The 20,135-nt window shown below is 36.8% G+C and overlaps 1 protein-coding gene across 2 annotated transcripts in view; it reads left to right on the forward strand.

Annotated features, from left to right (window-relative positions):
* The window catches only part of Diaph1 (diaphanous related formin 1), a 100,278-nt gene that overhangs the window by 58,780 nt on the left and 21,363 nt on the right, over positions 1-20,135 (forward strand). The gene's annotated exons all lie outside the window — the stretch shown is intronic.

The following is a 20,135-nucleotide window of genomic DNA, read 5'->3' on the forward strand; positions in this document are numbered from 1 at the left end:
TGGATTTGCTGTTGAGTTGGTAATTGAATCTAAACGCTTAATTAGAATCAAGCTCTTTGTTGCTTGTTAAGATATCTTCATAATAAGTATTAGGTTTCTGTTGGAAAGGCACATACCTGGTTGTCCTTTCTATGGGGGTAGCAGCTGTTGATTCTCAGTATATAGAGCTATTAGAAGTTCTTCATATAAAGAACTTGGATTTGCCAGTCTTTCCTTTTATGGTTAATGTATATTGTATTTTAAGAAATCCTTCAGTGATCAAGATATTAATCTCATAGTCTTACCACTCATATTAGAGTTTTTAATTGATATGTAATTGACTTATTTATATATGGATACAATTTCTTTTTCCCTTTTTCATATATATATGCCAGTTGTCCTGGTTCCATTTATTGGAAAGTCTCTTCCCACACTCAAGTAACATGCTCAGTTTGTCATATCAAGTGTTCATTTGTGAATGGGTCTGTTTACTAGACGATATTCTTCTTGATCATTTTCTCTCTTCCTATGCAATACTACATGATCTTGATTATTAATTTTATATTTTTTATTGATATTGCCCATCTTCTGGTTCTTTAAGAATGTCCTAGTGTGACTGAGCACATAGCTCATTGGTAGATAGTATGCTTGGAGTTGCAAGGGCCTGATTTCAATTCCCAGCACCAAACAAATGAATAAAAACAGAACATCCTAGCTTTTCTTGGCTTTTTCTTTTTCCATATAAATCTTAGAATCAGCTGGTCAGCTTAAAAAAAAAAAATGAAACCTGCTGGACACTGGTGGCTGGTTGCCTGGCTACGTGGGAGGCAGAGATCAGGAGTATCACAGTTCAAAGCCAGCCCAGGCAATAGTTTGTGAGACCCTATCTCAAAAATACTCAACATAAAGCAGGCCTGGTAGACTGGCTCAAGTGGTAGAATGCCTGCCTAGCATGCGTGAGGACATGAGTTCAAACCCTATACTGTCCCTGCCCCCAAAATATGGAACCTGTTAGCATTTTTATTCTGTAGATTTGTAAAACAATCTGGGATGAATTGACATCTTGTAAGTTCAGCAAACCTCTGGTGAGACAAAACACCACTGAGCCACACCCCAAGCCCCAGTCATATGTTTTGTTCTTGATGCCTAATCTCTCTACCATCCCCTCTCGTTTTTAAGTATTGATCAGTCTCATCAGAGGTTTGTTGAACTTACTGTTCTTAAAAAAAAAAAAAAAAAAAAGTAACTTTGGGCTTTGTTCATCTCTGTTACAGGTTTCATGCATTTCTGCTTTTATCTGTACTTAAAACTTTTTCTTTAGGTTTATTTTACTGTCATTTTATTTCTTAAAACAAGTGCTTCATTCCTTACTTTTCAGTCTTTTTTTCCCTTCATATATGTTTTTGAGACTGTATTCATTTAAATTATTTTTTAGGTACATCACTTGAGTTTTCATTAGTTTGCTAGGACTGCTGTAACAGAGACCATTTGTCTTAGAAAGCAGAAGTTGATTTTTTACAACTTTAGCAGCTAGAAGTCTTAAGATCAAGATGTTAGCAGATTTAGTCAGGCACTGGTGGCTCATGCCTAGCTACTTGGGAGGCACAAATCAGGAGGATTGCAGTTCGAAACCAGCCCAGGCAAATAGCTCATGAGACCCTATCTTGAAAATACCCAACACAAAAAAGAACTGTCTGAGCGGCTCAATTTTGCCTAGCAAATGTGAGGTCCTGAGTTCAAGCCTCCTCTTCCCCAAAAAAAGATGTTAACAGAGTTAGTTTTCTCTGAGGTATTTCTGCTTGGCTTGCACATGGCCACCTTCTCTCTGGGTCCTCACATGATTTTTTTCTTCTGTATGCACATTTCTGGTATCTCCTTATTTGTCTACATTTCCTCTTCCAGTAAGGACGCAAATCAAGTTGGATTAGAGAACACACCAATGCCAGCTTTTAACTTAAAGACCCTAACTACAAAGACAGCCACATTCTGAAATTTGACGTGGTCGGGGCTTCATATTAATTTTGGAAGGGCACAATTCAGTCCATAACAGGAAGTAGTCTTTGTTATTATTTAGGTCCAGTACATTTTTGATTTCCCTATATCCTAATGACTTAAAACAATACAAATTATTATCTTTCAGTTCTGGAGGCCACATGTCCTAAAATCAAGGTATTGGCAGGGCTGCACTTTATAGAAGTTGGGATCCTAGAGAAAAATGTTTTTTTGCCTTTTCTAGCTTCTAGAGGTTGCCTGCATCCCTTGGCTTATGGCACCTAGTCCCATTTAAAAACCAGCAGCTAGCATCTTCAAATCTTTCTCTCTCTCTGACATTTGTCTCTGTCATCACATCTTTCTGGCTCTAGATTGCCTGTCTCCTCCTTACAAAAATCCTTTTGATTATCTTCTGAGCTACCTAGATAATCCAAAGTAATCGTCTTATCTCAAGATCTTTAAATTATTCACACCCTCAGAGTTCCTTTTCCTATTATGTAAAGCTTTTGTTCACAGCTTCCAGGAATTGGGATGTAGATAACCTTGGGGGCTATTCTGTGTACCATTTAGAGTTTTCAGGAATTTTTGTTTTTCTTCAATTGTAGCTAATTGTGTTGTGGTCAGTGTTCTTGTGATGAGTCTTTAGAGCCTGTAGAGGTTTCTGCACTGGTAGAAGTTTGCTTCATGCTTCATGACATTGTCAAATATTATAAATGTTCTATGCTCACTTGAACAGCATAGCATGTCTGTGCTCTTCAGTTGCATGAAGTATCTTGTTTTTTTTTTTTTTCATTTTTCTTTTATTATTCATATGTGCATACAAGGCTTGGTTTATTTCTCCCCCGCATGAAGTATCATGTATGCCTCCATTAGTTCTTCTTTGTTGATTATGTTTACATTTTCCATATGCGTAATTTTTGTTTGTTTTGTCAGTTACTAACAAAAGTAGTTTAAATATTCCATGTAATGGATTTGGCATTGTAGTGCTGTCAGGTTTTACCTTATTTTCTTAAAAAAAAAAATTACTTTTTGACATTTCACACTTACAGAAAAGTTGCTAGGATAGTACAAAAAATTCTGGATTTCCTTGATCACATTCCTCAAATGTTGACATTTTACATTTGCTTTATCTTTTTTTTTTTTTGTGCATGTATATATGTATGTACAAGTGTGCGTTTATTTTTTTTCTGAACCCGTTAAGGATAAATTGTAGGCATGATGCCTCCTTTGTAATTCTTCAGTGTGAATTTTCTAGTAACAGGTTCACAACCACAGGATGTTTATCAAAAGTAGAAAATTAACATGAATGTAATGGAATTGTTTAATCTACAGACTTCAAATTTTACCAACTGTCATAGCTGTTTATTTACTTATTACGGGTCTCGGGTAGCCTAGGCTGGCCTCAAACATACTATGTAGTCCAGGCTAGCCTTAAAATCAAGATCCTTTTGCCTTAGTGCTAGGATTACAGGTGTGTACCATCACACCTGCGTAGTTAAAAATAAATAAATAAAACTTAGATCGTGGTATTCAGGTGTCATGTATCTTTAGTTTCATTTAATTAGGAAAATTCCTTTTATGGTCTCCTATAAAGGCAGATAGACCTCTCACTCAAAATTTGATTTGAATACCGAGACTGATGATGGTACACACACAGGAAGAAGGGATGAGAAAGTTTATTAATCTACATAATTGAGAGCTCCAGGAGAGCGGGTGACTCTCTCAAACAGGTTTAAAATGTCTTGAGGAGACTGCCCTGGGTTTTAAATGTCGTTAGGGATGCAGCCAGGGTGAGAGGTCCTGCACAAGGGCGGACCTATCATAGTTTGAATCTCCAAAAGGAGAGAGCACCAAACTTGGTTTTTTTTTTTTTTTGTGGTGGGACTGGGGTTTGAATTTAGGGCAACTTCATGCTTACTAAGCAGGCACTCTACCACTTGAGCCACACCTCCCATCCTCTTAGCTCTGGTTATTTTGGAGATGGGGTCTTGTGAACTATTTGCCCAAGCTGGCTTCGAACTGCAAACCTGATGTGAGCCTCCTGAATAGCTAGGATTACAGGTGTGAACCAGTGGTACCTGGCTCCAAACTTTCATTATCAGCTTTCTATCTTGTAGAACCTGGAGGCAGTTGGGGAGAGGGGAGGTATGAAGCTTTATAGCTGTCAGCAGCCAAACATCAATAAAGACTCAGTCTTTATCTTTTATAGCTTTTGGATTTGTCTAATGCGTCCTGATGATTAGATTCAGGTTGTACATGTTTGCTGCTTTATATATCTTAAGGTAATGTTACCAGGTTACATACAAATTCAGAATTTTTAGTTCTACTTTTTGGGTTGTTTTTTGAGGCATGATCTTGCTGTGTAACTCCAGCTGGCCTGGACCTCCATGTGTAGCCCAGCCTGGTCTCAAACTTGAGATTCTCTTGCCTCAGTCTCCTGAGTGCTGGGATTACAGGTATGCACCACTATACCCAGCTAAATTGTTAACGTTTTGTACCTTCTTGTTATAGAGGATTTTTCTGTCTTCCGTGCTGCTTTTTGTTGCCTTAAAGACTATTTTTTGTCTGATGTTAGTGCAACTTCATCAATTTCTTTCTAGTTAAAATTTGCCTAGTATAACATTATATTTTCTTATCCCTTTGAGTTCAGCATTTCTGTATTCTTAATCTATATGTTTTTTGTGTAAACAGCATCTGATGGGACTTTTAAAAATCCAATTACAATATTGATCTTTTTAAAAAAAAGTCTTTCTTTCATAACTATTTATTACATATTATGTGTCAGGCACAGCATTAGACAACTAAGCCTCAACAGGGTATAAACTAAAATCTCCATTCTCATAGTGTTACTGAGGAGCCAAGATTCTGGTGTGAGAGGGTTCTGGCCTCATGTTCAGGGACTACATCTGGTAATGGCCTTCTTGCTGGTAGAGTCCTCATGCAGGGGGGTGGGTTTCACATGGTGAGAAGCATGGAGCATAGATGATATTGGTCTTAATTGGACCATGTAGTCTGTTTTAACTAACTTACTTGAAATATGTGAGTTTCAGTCTACCATCTTTTCTTTTATTTTCTTTGTGTTCCATTGTTCTATGTCATGTGTTGATTTCAATCCATTTAAAATATTTTCTAGTTTCGTTTTGATTTCTTACCTGACTCCAGTTATTTGGATATTTGTTCACTGTCCAAATGGTTGGGGATTCTCTAGTTGTCTCTTCACTGAATTCCAGCTTAATACTTCTGTGGTCAGACAACATAGTTGGAATGATTTCTGGCCTTTGAAATTTGTTGAGGCTTGCTTTTACTTAGCATATAATAAATTTTAGAAAATGTATTTTCTAAACATTTTAAACATATATATAAAGCTTAAGTTGTCACTGTTGGGGGTGGTGGAATGGCTCAAGTGGTGGAGTGCCTGCCTGGCAAACATAAGGCCCTGAATTCAAATCCTAGCACTGCAAAACCATTTGGCAAAAGAAAAAAAAAATCTGCAAATAAGTTGTCATTGTTGCCTGTGTTATTGTGATTCATAAATTAGATCTAGTTTGTTAGGTATGTGCATATTCTCTCTCTTTTCTAAGTTTTTGTCTGCTTGTTTTAGTAGTCATTGTGTGAAAAGGGTGTTAATGTTAGCTTTTTGCTGTGATTATGGATTTGCTCTTTTCTTCCTTTAATTCAGTAATTTTTTTTTTTACTTTTTATATTGTCAAACTAAATTATTGAAATCATGTAGATTTACAGTTGTTACAGATTCCTTGAGGATTACCCTATAGTAGATAAAATATGTCTATTCAAGACAATTATTAGTGACAGCATTGCTGCCCAATAATAGTATAATTACAGCATCTTTCTTTGGTGTTTCTTTTGATTAGTGTATCTTCTGCCACTATTTTACCCTAAATATATATGTGTCTTCAAGGTATGTCCCTTATAAGCAGCACATTTTTAGTATTTGGTCAGTTCAATCTGATGATTTTAATCTTTTTGTAGTAAAGTATTTACCTATTTGAGTTTATCTCTCCCATATTACCATTTATTTTCTGTTTGATTTTCATAATTTATGTTCTTTTTTTCCATTCTTCCCTTCTCATGGAATCATTTTAAGCTTTTTGACTACTTTACATTTCTCCTATTATCTTTTTCTGTCTTTCTAGTGGATACCTTAGCACACACACTTGACTTATCACACTCTAATACAAATTATAATTTTTACTATTTTCTCCATGACACTAGAATGTTACAACATTTTAATCCTGCATGCTTTCCTTTTGAGTTATTAATATCATGAATTTTAATTCAGAATATATTTTAAACTCATAAACATTTTTACTATGTTATACTATCAGTATTCACTTAAAAATGTCTTCCTAGTGGTTTTGCATTTTTAAATTTCTTTTGGGATTATTTTTCTTTTGTCTAAATAAATATTTCCATTAGCATTTATTTTAGTTCAGTTCTGCCGATAATGAAGTCTCTGTATTTTGACTAGATTTCTCTTTATTTCATTTTTTTAATTTCTTCATTTTTCATCTTTAAAAAAAATGTTTTTATTAGTATATACTAGTTATTCGTGGGCTTTTGTTGTGACATTTCTATACATACATACATTGTACCCTGGTCTGGTTCATGCTCTCCATTATTCTCCCTCTTCCCTCACTTCCTTTCTTAAAATGACTTTGGCAGGTTTCAATGTTCCATATCCATACATGTATAGAAACTACATCCAGCATTTTCACCCTCTTTTACCCTCTTCATTTACACCTCCCAACCCCTGCTATTACCCTCCCCTAAACATGACCTGTTTTGCATTCCTGTTCTCTGTTGTTTCAGTGTCTGTTCATTGTCCAGTGGGGTTTTGCCTCAGTATCTTACTGTAACTGTATTGTACTTCAATCATTCAAATCCCCCCTATTACTCTTCCTTACCCTTTTCCCCCTACCCTGTATTGTTCAGCAATTTTTAGTATATATCACTGTGTCTTGTTCCTACACAGATGTGATATATTTCAATATTATTCACTATCATTCCTTTCTTCTACCTCCCTTAGTCTCCTCTAACAGTCCCACTTTGGGAAACATGTTCTCTGTCTCTCTCTGTCTCTCTGTCTCTCTGTCTCTCTCTCTCTCTCTCTCTCTCTCTCTCTCTCTCTCTGATAATGCTTGTATTTGTATCTGGCTTTGTCTTCCACATAAGAGAAAACACATGACCTTTGTCTCTCTGAACCTGTCTTATTTCACTTAACATGATGTTCTCCTGTTCACCCATTTACCTGTGGACAAAAGTTCATTCATTCATTCATGAGGCATTTGGGCTGTTTCCATGGGTTGGCTATTGTGAATAATGCTACAGTAAACATGGGTGTGCAAGTGTCTTTATTGTATCCTGACTTACATTCCTTCAGGTATATGCCTAGTTGTGATATTGCTGGATCATGTAGTAGATCTATTTTAGATTTTTGAGGATCCTCCATACTGTTTTCCATAGTGGTTGTACTAATTTACTTTTCCACCAACAGTGTATAGTGTGTAAGTGTTCCTTTTTCCCCTGCATCCTTGCCAATATTTATTTTGTTTGTGTTCTTGATGGTAGCCATTCTAACAGGAGTGAGATGGAGTCTTAATGTGGTTTTGATTTGCATTTCGTTTATGGCCAGAGATGTTGAGCATTTCTTCTTGTGTTTTTTGGACATTTGGACTTTCTCCTTTGAAAAAGCTCTGTTCAGTCATTTGAAAATTTCTTCACTGGGTTGGTGATTCTTTGGGAGGTTAGTTTTTTGAGCTCTCTGCATATTCTGCTTATTAATCCCTTGTCAGATGTATAGCTGGCAAAGATTTGCTCCCATTCTGTGGGCAGCCTCTTCAGTCTGGTGATCATTTCCTTTGTTGTGCAGAAGTTTTTTAGTTTCATGAAGTTCCATTTGTCAATCCTTTCTCTTAATTGCTGAGCCATTGGGGTTCTGTTTAGGAAATTATTGCCTATGCCTATTAATTCCAGTGTATTCCCTATTCTTTCCAGCGGTAGTTTCAGAGTTTCAGACCTTATATTAAGGTTTCCCTGTATGGGTTCTTTTTTTTTTTTAATAATAGATATTTTTTAAGAACACTTGTCATTGTTCATTTTAAATAATATGTTCCTTCACTTGTTATTTTGGGAGTTCTTTTTGGGCTGGAGGCTTATCTCAAGTGGTATAGAGCACTTGTTTATTTATTAGCAAGCTCCAGGACAAAGCTATGGGTTCAAACATCGGTAGTCTGGGGTGGGGGAGGGGGGAACCACACCTATAATCCCAGGTATTTGGGAAGTAGAGATCAGAAGGATGGCGGTTTGAGGCTAGCCCAGGCAAAAAAAGTTTACAAGACTCCATCTCAATAGGAGGGAGTAAAGCTGGTTGTGGTGGCACATGCTTAGAGGTGGTCGGAAGCCTAAAATAGAAGGGTTGTGGTCTAGGACAACCTGGGCAAAAATCGAGACCTTGTCTCCAAAATACCCAGAACAAAACAGGGCTGGAGGTGTGGCACAAGTGGTAGAGTGCCTGCCTAGCAAGCACAAAGCCCTGAGTTCAAACCCCAATATCACCAAAAAAAACCCTTAACTCTGATTTTTAAGTTTTACTATGGTGATGTACCATGGTATTTATTTGTGCTTATCCTTGGGTTTTTCATTCTGTATACTGAACTCTGATCACTTTTGGAAAATGCACAGGTATTTTCTCTATAAACATGGCTTCTGTTCAGTTTTCCTCTTTCTAGGCCTCCAGTTACACATATGTTGTACCCTTTCAGTGTGTCTCATGCCCTTGACAGTCTTTTATTCTTTCAGTTTTTCTTTATCTCTGCTTTAATTTGGTCCTTTTTATCCTCTTTCAGTTCACAAACTTCTATTGTATCTCCTATTAAACACATCTGCTGAGCTTTTACTTTCCCTTATAATATTTCTTAGTTGTAGAATGCCCATTGATTTTTTTTTTTTAATAAACTCCAACTCTGGTGAACTTCCATCTTCATCTATTACTTTCCTATTTGTTCTTTTTTTAGTTTTTGATTAGCATATATTGTACAAAATAATGGATTTTATTTTGCTGTTTCATACATACATTTATACTTTGATCAGATACACACACACACATATACACACTGTACTCTCTACTTGACATTGCCCTCCCCCCCCCTTCCTCTTCCTTAATAGTTCCCCTTCTACTTTCATGGGAGTTTTGTTGTTGTTGTATTCATTTTTTTGTTTGTTTTTTGTATTTAGTTCCTAGAGTCCACATGTCAGAGAAAACATGAGGCCTGGGGGCATATCATAGCTCAAGTGGTAGAGCTTGCCCAGCAAGCATAAGGCCCTGGGTTCAAGCCCCATTACCACAGTGGGCAGGAGGAGGGGGGGAAGATAGAAAACATAAGATACTTGTCTTTTTAAGTCTGGCTTATTTTTTTAACACTATGAAAATAAGTGACCCATCTGTTTGTGTTTTCTTTTTTTTATTATTGTTTTATTATTCATATGTGCATACAAGGCTTGGGTCATTTCTCCCCCTGCCCCTACCCCCTCCCTTACCATCCACTCCACCCCCTGCCTCTCCCCGCCACCCACTCAATACCCAGCAGAAACTATTTTGCCCTTATCTCTAATTTTGTTGAAGAGAGAATATGAGCAATAATAGGAAGGAACAAGTGTTTTTGCTGGTTGAGATAAGGATAGCCAAACAGGGAGTTGACTCACATTAATTTCCTGTGCGTGTGTGTTACCTTCTAGGTTAATTCTTTTTGATCTCACCTTTTCTCTAGTTCCTGGTCCCTTTTCCTATTGGCCTCAGTTGCTTTTAAGGTATCTGCTTTAGTTTCTCTGCGTTAAGAGCAACAAATGCTAGCTAATTTTTTAGGTGTCTTACCTATCCTCACCCCTCCCTTGTGTGCTCTCGCTTTTATCATGTGCTCAAAGTCCAATCCCCTTGTTGTGTTTGCCCTTGATCTAATGTCCACATATGAGGGAGAACATACGATTTTTGGTCTTTTGGGCCAGGCTAACCTCACTCAGAATGATGTTCTCCAGTTCCATCCATTTACCAGCGAATGATAACATTTCGTTCTTCTTCATGGCTGCATAAAATTCCATTGTGTATAGATACCACATTTTCTTAATCCATTTGTCAGTGGTGGGGCATCTTGGCTGTTTCCATAACTTGGCTATTGTGAATAGTGCTGTAATAAACATGGATGTGCAGGTGCCTCTGGAGTAACCTGTGTCACAGTCTTTTGGGTATATCCCCAAGAGTGGTGTTGCTGGATCAAATGGTAGATCAATGTTTAGCTTTTTAAGTAGCCTCCAAATTTTTTTCCAGAGTGGTTGTACTAGTTTACATTCCCACCAACAGTGTAAGAGGGTTCCTTTTTCTCCGCATCCTCACCAACACCTGTTGTTGGTGGTGTTGCTAATGATGGCTATTCTAACAGGGGTGAGGTGGAATCTTAGCGTGGTTTTAATTTGCATTTCTTTTATTGCTAGAGATGGTGAGCATTTTTTCATGTGTTTTTGGCCATTTGAATTTCTTCTTTTGAGAAAGTTCTGTTTAGTTCACTTGACCATTTCTTTATTGGTTCATTAGTTTTGGGAGAATTTAGTTTTTTAATTTCCCTATATATTCTGGTTATCAGTCCTTTGTCTGATGTGTAGCTGGCAAGTATTTTCTCCCACTCTGTGGGTGTTCTCTTCAGTTTAGAGACTATTTCTTTTGATGAACAGAAGCTTTTTAGTTTTATGAGGTCCCATTTATCTGTGCTATCTTTTAGTTGCTCTGCTGCTGGGGTTTCATTGAGAAAGTTCTTACCTATACCTACTAACTCCAGAGTAGTAACTACTCTTTCCTGTATCAACTTTAGAGTTTGTGGTCTGATATTAAGATCCTTGATCCATTTTGAGTTAATCTTGGTATAGGGTGATATACATGGATCTAGTTTCAGTTTTTTGCAGACTGCTAACCAGTTTTCCCAGCAGTTTTTGTTGAAGAGGCTGCTATTACTCCATTGTATATTTTTAGCTTCTTTGTCAAAGACAAGTTGGTTATAGTTGTGTGGCTTCATATCTGGATCCTCTATTCTGTTCCACTGGTCTTCATGTCTGTTTTTGTGCCAGTACCATGCTGTTTTTATCATTACTGCTTTGTAATGTAGTTTGAAGTCAGGTATTGTGATACCTCCAGCATTGTTCTTTTGACTGAGTATTGCCTTGGCTTTTCGTGGCCTCTTGTGTTTCCATATAAATTTTACAGTAGATTTTTCAGTCTCTTTAATGAATGTCATTGGAATTTTGATGGGAATTGCATTAAACATGTAGATTACTTTAGGGAGTATCGACATTTTTACTATGTTGATTCTACCAATCCATGAGCATGGGAGATCTCTCCACTTTCTATAGTCTTCCTCAATCTCTTTCTTCAGAAGTTTATAGTTTTCCTTGTAGAGGTCATTCACATCTTTTGTTAGGTTTACACCTAGGTATTTGATTTCTGTTTGTGTTTTCTTGAGACAGGGTATCACATTGGCCTTTAATTTGATACCTCCTGCCTCATCTGGAATTTCAGGCATATGCTACAACACTCAGCTTCTTCCCCTGTCCCCCCTCAAATTCTTTTTTTGTTGTTGTAATTATTTCTTTTTGGTGGTGCTCAGGGCCTTATGCTTGCTAGGCAGGTGTTCCACCACTTGAGCCGTGCCCTAGCTCTTTCCTTTTATATTCTTGAACACAACCATATGTTAGAGTTCTTATGGAGAGTTACTCCATTGTGTATATCATGTTTTATCTCTTACTTGTTTTTTCCCCTTGAATTTGGGCAAATGATACTGGTTTTTGTCATGCCTTAAAATTTTTATTAAATGCCAGTGTTGTGCATGGATTGTGGAGATTCCAGTTGATGTTACCATTCTCTGGAAAGAGGTTATACTTTCTCCCTAGCCAGAAAATAGGGCTGATTATATTAACCCAGTCAGGGATTGAACTGTGCCAAGGCTCGTCTATGGTTTTGGAAAGTCTTGCTATTCCTCTGGTTTACCCTGGGCCTAGAGAATCGTTTTTCTGGGGCTTCTTTTCAAGCCTGATATGTTCATCTTCACTCTGAGGCCATAGCCTTTTGTGTTCCCAGCTTAATGAGGAGAGAATCTCATCCAAGACTCCCCATTTTAGGCAGATACTGGACCTTGACTCCAGTCCACCCTTGCTCCATGGAGCCATCAAAGTGGAATTGGAACAGTGCTCCAGGGTTTTACTTGATTCTCTGGGGTACTTCACCCCTGTCTTGTTCCATGTGTTTATTGTGGTTTTCAAAGCATTACACCAGCATTTTTAGATAGCTTTCCATGGAGTGTTGGCCCCATTACTGAAAATAAAAGTTCTTGTTTCTTTTTTTTTGTTAGTACTGGTGTTTGAACTCTGTGCCTCACGTTTGCTAGGTAGGTGTTCTTCCATGGAGCCATGCCCGTAGCCATTTTTTTGCTTTGGTTATTTTTGAGATAGGGTCTCACTTTATGACCAGCTGGGCTGGGCTACTTTTTTTCCTCCTGTTTACGCTTCTATATAGCTGGGATGAAAGGCATGTGCCACCACACCCAGCTATTGGTTGAGATAGGGTCTCCCCAATTTTTTGTCTATGCTGACCTGAAACCATGACCCTCTCAATCTCTGCCTCCCCCCAAGTAACTAGGATTGCAGGCAAGAGCCACCAAACCTGGCTTGCTTTAGCTATTTTTCAAGTTGGAGCTTATGTTTTTGCCCAGCCAGCCTAGACTATAATTTTATTTATGCCTCCTGCTAGCTGAGATGGAGTGTCAAGAACTTTTTGCGTGGACTGGCCTTGAATCATGGTCCTTTCATCTCTGGTAGTACTCTATGTACTACCACATCCAGCTGTTAATTCACAGTTTGCTATGAGGTTTTTTGTTCTGACGTTTTTCAAATGTTGATAAAATGTTTTTTCTATTTTTCCTTTTTTTTTTTTTTTTTTTCGGTGCTGGGGACCAAACTCAGGGCCTTGCACTTGCCAAGCAAGCACTCTTCCATTGAGCTAAATCCCCAACCCTGATAAAATGTTTTTTATTTTTGTTTTTATTTTTTGGCAGTACTGGAGTTTGAACTCAGGGCTTCATGCTTGCTAGGAAGGTACTCTACCACTTGAGCCACTCTGCCAGCCTTTTTCTTGTTGTATATTTTTTGAGCTAGGGTCTCGTAACCTGTTTGCCTGGGCTGGCTTCCAACCATGATTCTCCTGATCTCTGCATCCTGAGTAGCTAGGATTACAGGCTTGAGCCACCCTTGCCCAGCTAATAGGATTTTTTTAAATATCTCTGAAATTATGGTATTTCTGAAAGCTGATTTCAGTGTTTAATTGGCAGGACTTTTTCTTCGTGGTATGTAAAATAATGTGTATCTTATAATTGATGCCATCTTATATTTAATGAAATGGTTTGATGGGTATAGTGCAGATATCACATGTTTTTTCAGAGTTTTTTGGTTTCTGAATACTACATCCCACTAAAAAAAACTAGAACGCCTTAGAAAATGACTGGTACCAGACTTATGCCAAAGAAAGTTGATCCTGGAACTATTTTTTTCATGGACAGCAAGGAAAAAGTGCTCAGACTAATGGGATCATATCAAATAAACATAGAAGCAAACTTGAAGGAACTCCCTTGTTCACATTACTGACCTAAGATTGAGATGTACCACTAAAACATATTAAATTAGGATGAAAATCCAAAATGAACTTGCGGAGTGATAGCATAATGAACTCTGCTGATCTGTTCCCAGTGAAACTGATGAATTATTTTTTAAACAACCATTTTAAATCTCTGAAAATGGTCCAAAAATCAAGCAGCACACAAACATTCAAGAAAATCTACAGAAATTCAGTTAAGAAAAGCAAGTATCTGTGGCCTCTAAAATATATACATGTACATATTTGGGGAAAAATTAATGAAATTGGAAGGTTATATTAGAAAATATTCACTTAATGCAAAAGAAAACACTAAAGGAGAAAGGCATAAGACATAAGAAAACAAAGTAAAATGTTGAGCATAAATCCAGCTTAAATCAGTAATAATATTAAATCTGAGTAAATTAAGCAATCCAATCAAAAGGCAGAGATTGTCAGACTGGATTAAAAACCTGATCTAAAACTTAAAAAAATTCAACTAAGTTGTTATAGGATACACACTTTGGATTCAGAGACACAACTCAGTTAAAAGTAAAAGGATGAGAAAAGATGCCATGAAAACAACAACCACTACCAGAAAAGCTGAGTGACTAATACTGGACAAAATAGACTTCAACACAAAAATTGCTAGGAGTATCAGAGGAACATTTTGTAATGACTTAAGGATCAGTCTGTCAGGAAGGTTATAATAATTATAAACATATGCGTCTGCTAATACAACACTTAGATAAAGCAAAACGAACAGAAATAAAGGAAGAAATAGATAATTCAACAAAAAAAAAATTAAAGGCTTCAGTACCCCTGCATTAGTTTGTTAAGGAGGCCATAACTAAGTACTACAACTAGGTGGTTTAAGTAAATTTTATTTTCTCATAATCCTGGAGACCAGAGGTAGAAGATCAGGGTGTCATCAGAGTTGGTGTCTTCTGAGGATTCGCTTTGGCTTGTCCTTTTTCTTCCAGTGTCTTAACATGCTCTTCCCTCTAAGTGTATCTGTGTCCTAATGCCCTCCCCTTTTAAGGGCTTCAGTTGTACTGAATTAGGGCCCACCCTGATGACCTCATTTTAACTTGTGTCCTTAATGACTCTTTCTCCAAATACAGTCACATTCTATGATACTGGGTGTTAGGAATTCAGTATATGAATTTGAAGGGGGCTGACAACCCCTTTCTTTTTCTTTTTTCTTTTCTTTCTTCTTTCACTTCTCTTTTCTTTTTTGTGGTACTGGGGATTAAACCCAGGTCTAGTCAAGCACTCTGCCTCTGAATTATATCCTCAGACCAACCCCACTTTCAACATTGTATAGAACAACTAGATAGAAGGTAAACAAAGAAATTGAAGAAGGCAATTCAATAATGAATTGTTAAGGAACATCATAACCTACTAGACCTAACAGTCATTATATAACACTACACTCAACAACAACAAATTACATTCTTCTAAAGTGAACATAGAACCTTCTATTTGTAAACAACATGCTCCTATATAACCAATGGGTCAAGAAGAAAAATAAGGAAAAATACTTAAATGTGAATAAAACTGAAAACCCAACATAAAACCTTATGAAATGCAAATAAAGCACTACTTTTTAGAGGGTGATTTTATAACTGTAAACGTCTATATTAAGAATGATCTCAAGTCAATAACCTGATCTTCAACCTTAAGACACTACAACCTAAAGTAAGCAGAAGGAAGGAAATAATAAAGATTAGCAAAGTAAAGAATAGAAACCACAAAAGAGAAAAAGTAATTGAAACAAAAAACTTACTCATCTGTTTACCGAACTTGACAAAACATTAGAAGTTAATACATCTAGAAATGAAATAGTGAACATGACTACTAACCTTTAAAAAATAAAAAAGATTATAAAAGAAAACTGTGATCTATTACATGCCAACAAATTTGATAACCCAGATAAAATAGCAAGTTCCAAGAAGCATACAAACTACCAAGACTAAATCATTAATCCAAAACCACTCAAACAGCAAAGCCCTGACCCAGATGTCTTCACTGCTGAATTCTACTCACCATTTGAAGATTAACACTAACTCTTTGCAAACTTCCAAGAAATAGAAGAGAGCATTTACCATCTCATTTTGTGATGCCAATTATACCCTGATGCCAAAACCAGACTGTCAACATAAGAAAAACAACTACTTTTGTTTGCAGTTTGTACTTTTGCTCAGTATAACAGTATCTTTCATGAATATAAACATAAAACTTTTCAATGAAAAACTAGCAAGCCAAATCCAACAATATGTAAAAAGAACTAATTACCATGACCAAGTGAGGTTTATACCAGGGATGCAAAGATGATTTGACATCTGATATTAATGAAAGTTATATCACTAGAATAAAAAAAATTGCATGACACTGAAAAGCTATTGGAGGGAGGGAGAGAGGGAGGGAAGAAGAAAGGAAGGAAACATAAGATTAAATCTTTATGACCTTGGACTTGGTAAAGGAGCTTTTTTGTTGTTTTTGGTGGGACTAGGGTTTGAACTCAGGGCCTAGGGCTTGCAAAGTAGGCACTCTCCCACTTGACCCACACCTCTAGTCCATTTTGCTGTGGTTATTTTGGAGATGGGATCTTGTGAACTATTTGCTCAGTCTGGCCTCAAACCATGATCATCCCATTCTCAAGCCTCCAAAGTAGCAAGAATTACAGGTGTGAGCCACCAACACCTAGCTTTTTTCATTTTTTTAAAGACATTTTAAATACAATACAAAGAGCACAAGCAAAAGATTTGAACTTCATCAAAATGGAAAGGTTGTTCAAAGGACATCATCAAGAAAGCAAGAAGGCAATGTGCAGAATTGGAGAATATTTGCAAGTCATATCTGTGTCTAAGTTCATGAAGGTTATTGGTATCAGCATAATACTTGCCTTATAAAATGAAGTTGGAAATGTTGCCTACTTTTTCTGTTTCTGGAAGAGATCATGTAAAATTAGTGTTTGCTTTTTTTTTTTTTTTTCTGTAAGTGTTTGGTACAATTCTTCGATGAAATTTTCTCAGGAGATTTTATATTTTGTTTAAAAATAGTTTTTAAAAATAGTTTTCAGAAATATTCAAGTTGTCTATTTTATACTGATTGAGTTTTGGTAGTCAGTGATGCTTGAGGAATTGGCCCATCTTTGTTGTCCAGCTTATGAGTGCGAACATGATTGTATTTCCTTAGCCTTTTCATGACTAAGCCATGAAAGGGTTTTCTTTGTTATAGATATCTGCTCTTTATTCTTTCATTCCTTCTGCTCATTTTGGGTGTTTTTGCTCTTTTCTAGTTTCCTTCAATAAGAAATTAGGTTACTGATTTAAAATCTTGTTTTCTAATGTAAACAATACTGTAAAATTTCCTCCAATGCTTACTTTGGCCGTGTCACATATATTTTTGATACGTTGTGCTTTCAGTTTAATTAAGTTGTAAAATTTCTCTTGAGACTTCCTTTTTGACTCAAATTATTTAGAAATAGTTCTTCAGTTTCCAAGTGTTTGAACATTGTTCTGTTACCTTTCTATTATTGATGAAATTATTCTATTATTATTTGACCCATTAGGATCAGAGAACATGCTCTGGTTTCAATCCCGTAAGTTTTTCAGGTTTATTTTATGGCTCAGGATATGGTCAAGTGTTTATTCTGCTCTTGTTGGATAAAATGTTCTCTACATGTTGATTACACCCTGTAATTTGGCTTTTCTTACTCACTGCTTTATCCTGGCTGATTTTCTATTAATTCTGCCCATTGCTGAGGTTGATATATCAGTGTCTCCACATATACTTGTGACTTGACTGTGTCTTTCTCATTTCACCTCTCACCAGTTTTTATTTCTTATAACTGTATTTTTAAGGCTCTAGTGTGTGGTTCATATACACTTAGAGTTATGTCTTAGATCGATCCTTTAATCTGATATCATGTCTGTCTCTGGCTACTTTCTTTACTTTGAAGTCTACTTATTTGATATTAATATATTCTGTTTGTTTTTTGGTGGCACTGGGTTTTAAAGTCAGGATCTGCTTGCTAGGCAGGTACTTTACTACTTGAATCTCTAGCCCTTTTTTGCTTTAATTATTTTTTGGATAGGGTCTCTAGTTTTTGCCTGGGGCTAACCTTGGTGCACAATCTTTCCTGTGCCTCCAGTGTACCTTAGATTATAGGTGCTCAGCACAACACCCAGCTTTATATGTTGGAGTGGGGTCTTGTTAACTTTTTTGCCTGGACTGGCCTTCAACCAAAATCTCTCTAATTTCCACCTCCTGAGTAGCTGGGTTTACAAATGTGAGCCCACTTGCCCAGTCCCAGTCATTCTGTTTTTAAAAATAAATACCATTTTCTTGGTTTGTCTTACTTTCAGCCTGCTTGTGTCTTTAAAGCACATTTCTTATAAATAACATAATGTTGAATGTTTTTTCTTTTTTAATCTACTTAACTAGTCTCTTTGTGTATTTTAACCATTTATATTAAATAGTAATTATTAAAGTCTATCGCTTCAGTATTTGTCTTTTGTTTCTGTTATTTTTCTGTTGGCGCTCTGAACATTTTGGGTGGGTTTTTTGTTTGTTTTTTGGCAGTACTGAGGTTTGAACTTAGGGCCTCATACTTGATAGGCAGGCACTCTACCACTCCAGCCATTCCACCAACACTTCTTTTATGTTGGGGTATTTTTGAGATAGAGTCTCATGAACTATTTGCCTGGCTGACTTCAAACCACAATCCTCCTTATTGCTGCCTCCTGAGTAGCTAGGATTACACACATGAGCCACTGGCACCCTGCTGTTTTTGTTTTTGTTTTGAGACTGGGTCTTGCCCAAGCTGGCCTAGAACTCACTGTGTAGCCCAGGCTAGCCTCAAACTCTAATTCTCCTGCCTTCCTCAGCCTCCTGAGTGCTGAGATTGCAGGTGTGCACCACCACGCTTGGTTTTGAACATTTTTAAAGATTCCACTTTGATTTACTTATAGTTTATTGTCTTAATATTACTGTGTAAGCATATACAAGTTTATCTCAGTCCAGAGATATCAGTAGTTTACTAATCTGAGTGTAGGAACTTTATTTACCTTTATCATTCTCAAATTGCTGTACATAGTCATATCTTCTGCATATCTTCATACCTTTTTTGTATCTATAACTTTTTAATCTCATTGTAAGCAAACAAGATAGGTCTGTTTCTCTGTATGATCTGTCTTATCTCTCTTATTTCATCTCCTGCCTTCCTCTCACTCCATCTACTCCAGTCATAGTAGATGACTTTTCTTTTGCTTTTTCTTCAACACAGCAAGCATGCCCCTATCTCAGCTTTTGCGGTTATTATTCCCTCTAACAGAAATATTCGTGTGGCTTACCCCTTCATCTTCTGAGTGATTTTTGCCCAAACACCATCTTGTCAGGAGCACTTTCCCTGACCACTGTCCTATAGTTGTAGTTTATCCTCCCACCAAATCCCCTGATTTTCTTGTCTACCTGATTTTCTTCTCACAACACTTCCTATCGCCTAACACAATATCCTATTAAGTGGCTTAGTTTATTTCTCTTTATTAGGATGAAGGTGGATTCTTGCCTTTCTCTATTTTGTTCACTTGTTTTATTTTCATTCCTAGAACAGTACCATGTAGGTACTCAATAAATTGTTATTTAAGTGACTAATCTTCATTTAGCACATTCCTTCCTCTTATAACTCCTGGGCCAAAAGGATGAATTTTTTAGTAGTTCTTTTTATCTTTTGTCATATAACTTTATTTTTTATTCTATTTCTTACTTATTTGTACCAGGTAATACTTTTCATATGGTCTAAAATTCAAGTGATGTTTGTATTCAAAAGTATTCCTTCCACTCATGCTCAGATATCCTGTTCCTCTGCTCAGAAGTGACTAGCTTAAGTCGGTTTCTGACTCTGCTGGGGAGCTTTTTAAAAAGTTGGTACCAAGGTACATTATAGGACAAATTATTTTACAATTATAGTGGTCCAGAACAGTTCCTGTTTCTTTTTCTGTGTACTGCTCAACCATCCTCAAGATCCAGTGTCAACCATTTTTAGTGAATATTATTATTATTATGCTAACTGCTAAGGGAGTGGTGTAATGAAATATTATTTAGCCAGGCCCATGAAGTGCAAAATCTAAGTGACATTAGAAAGTATCCACATTTATAAAGTAACACAGTCTTTAAAAATATCACGATGAGCTGGGCATAGTAGTTTATTTTATGTTGACAATTCTAGCTACTTGGAAGGCAGAAATTGAGGATCGTGGTCCATGCCCACCTAAGCATAAATGCAAGATTCTGTTCAAAAATTAATTAAAGCAAAAGGGCTGGATATGTGGCTCTAGTGGTAGAGACCTGCCTAGCAAGAGCAAGGCCCTGAGCTCAAGCCCCAGTACTGTCTCCCCCCACCCCCCAAGAAAACAGAGACATGAAATGTCATTAAACATTATCGAGTAAGGTGCAGACAGGAAATGTCATGAAA

This window comes from Castor canadensis, chromosome 6 (genome assembly GCF_047511655.1).
Source record: "Castor canadensis chromosome 6, mCasCan1.hap1v2, whole genome shotgun sequence".
Classification (NCBI taxonomy): Eukaryota; Metazoa; Chordata; class Mammalia; order Rodentia; family Castoridae; genus Castor; species Castor canadensis.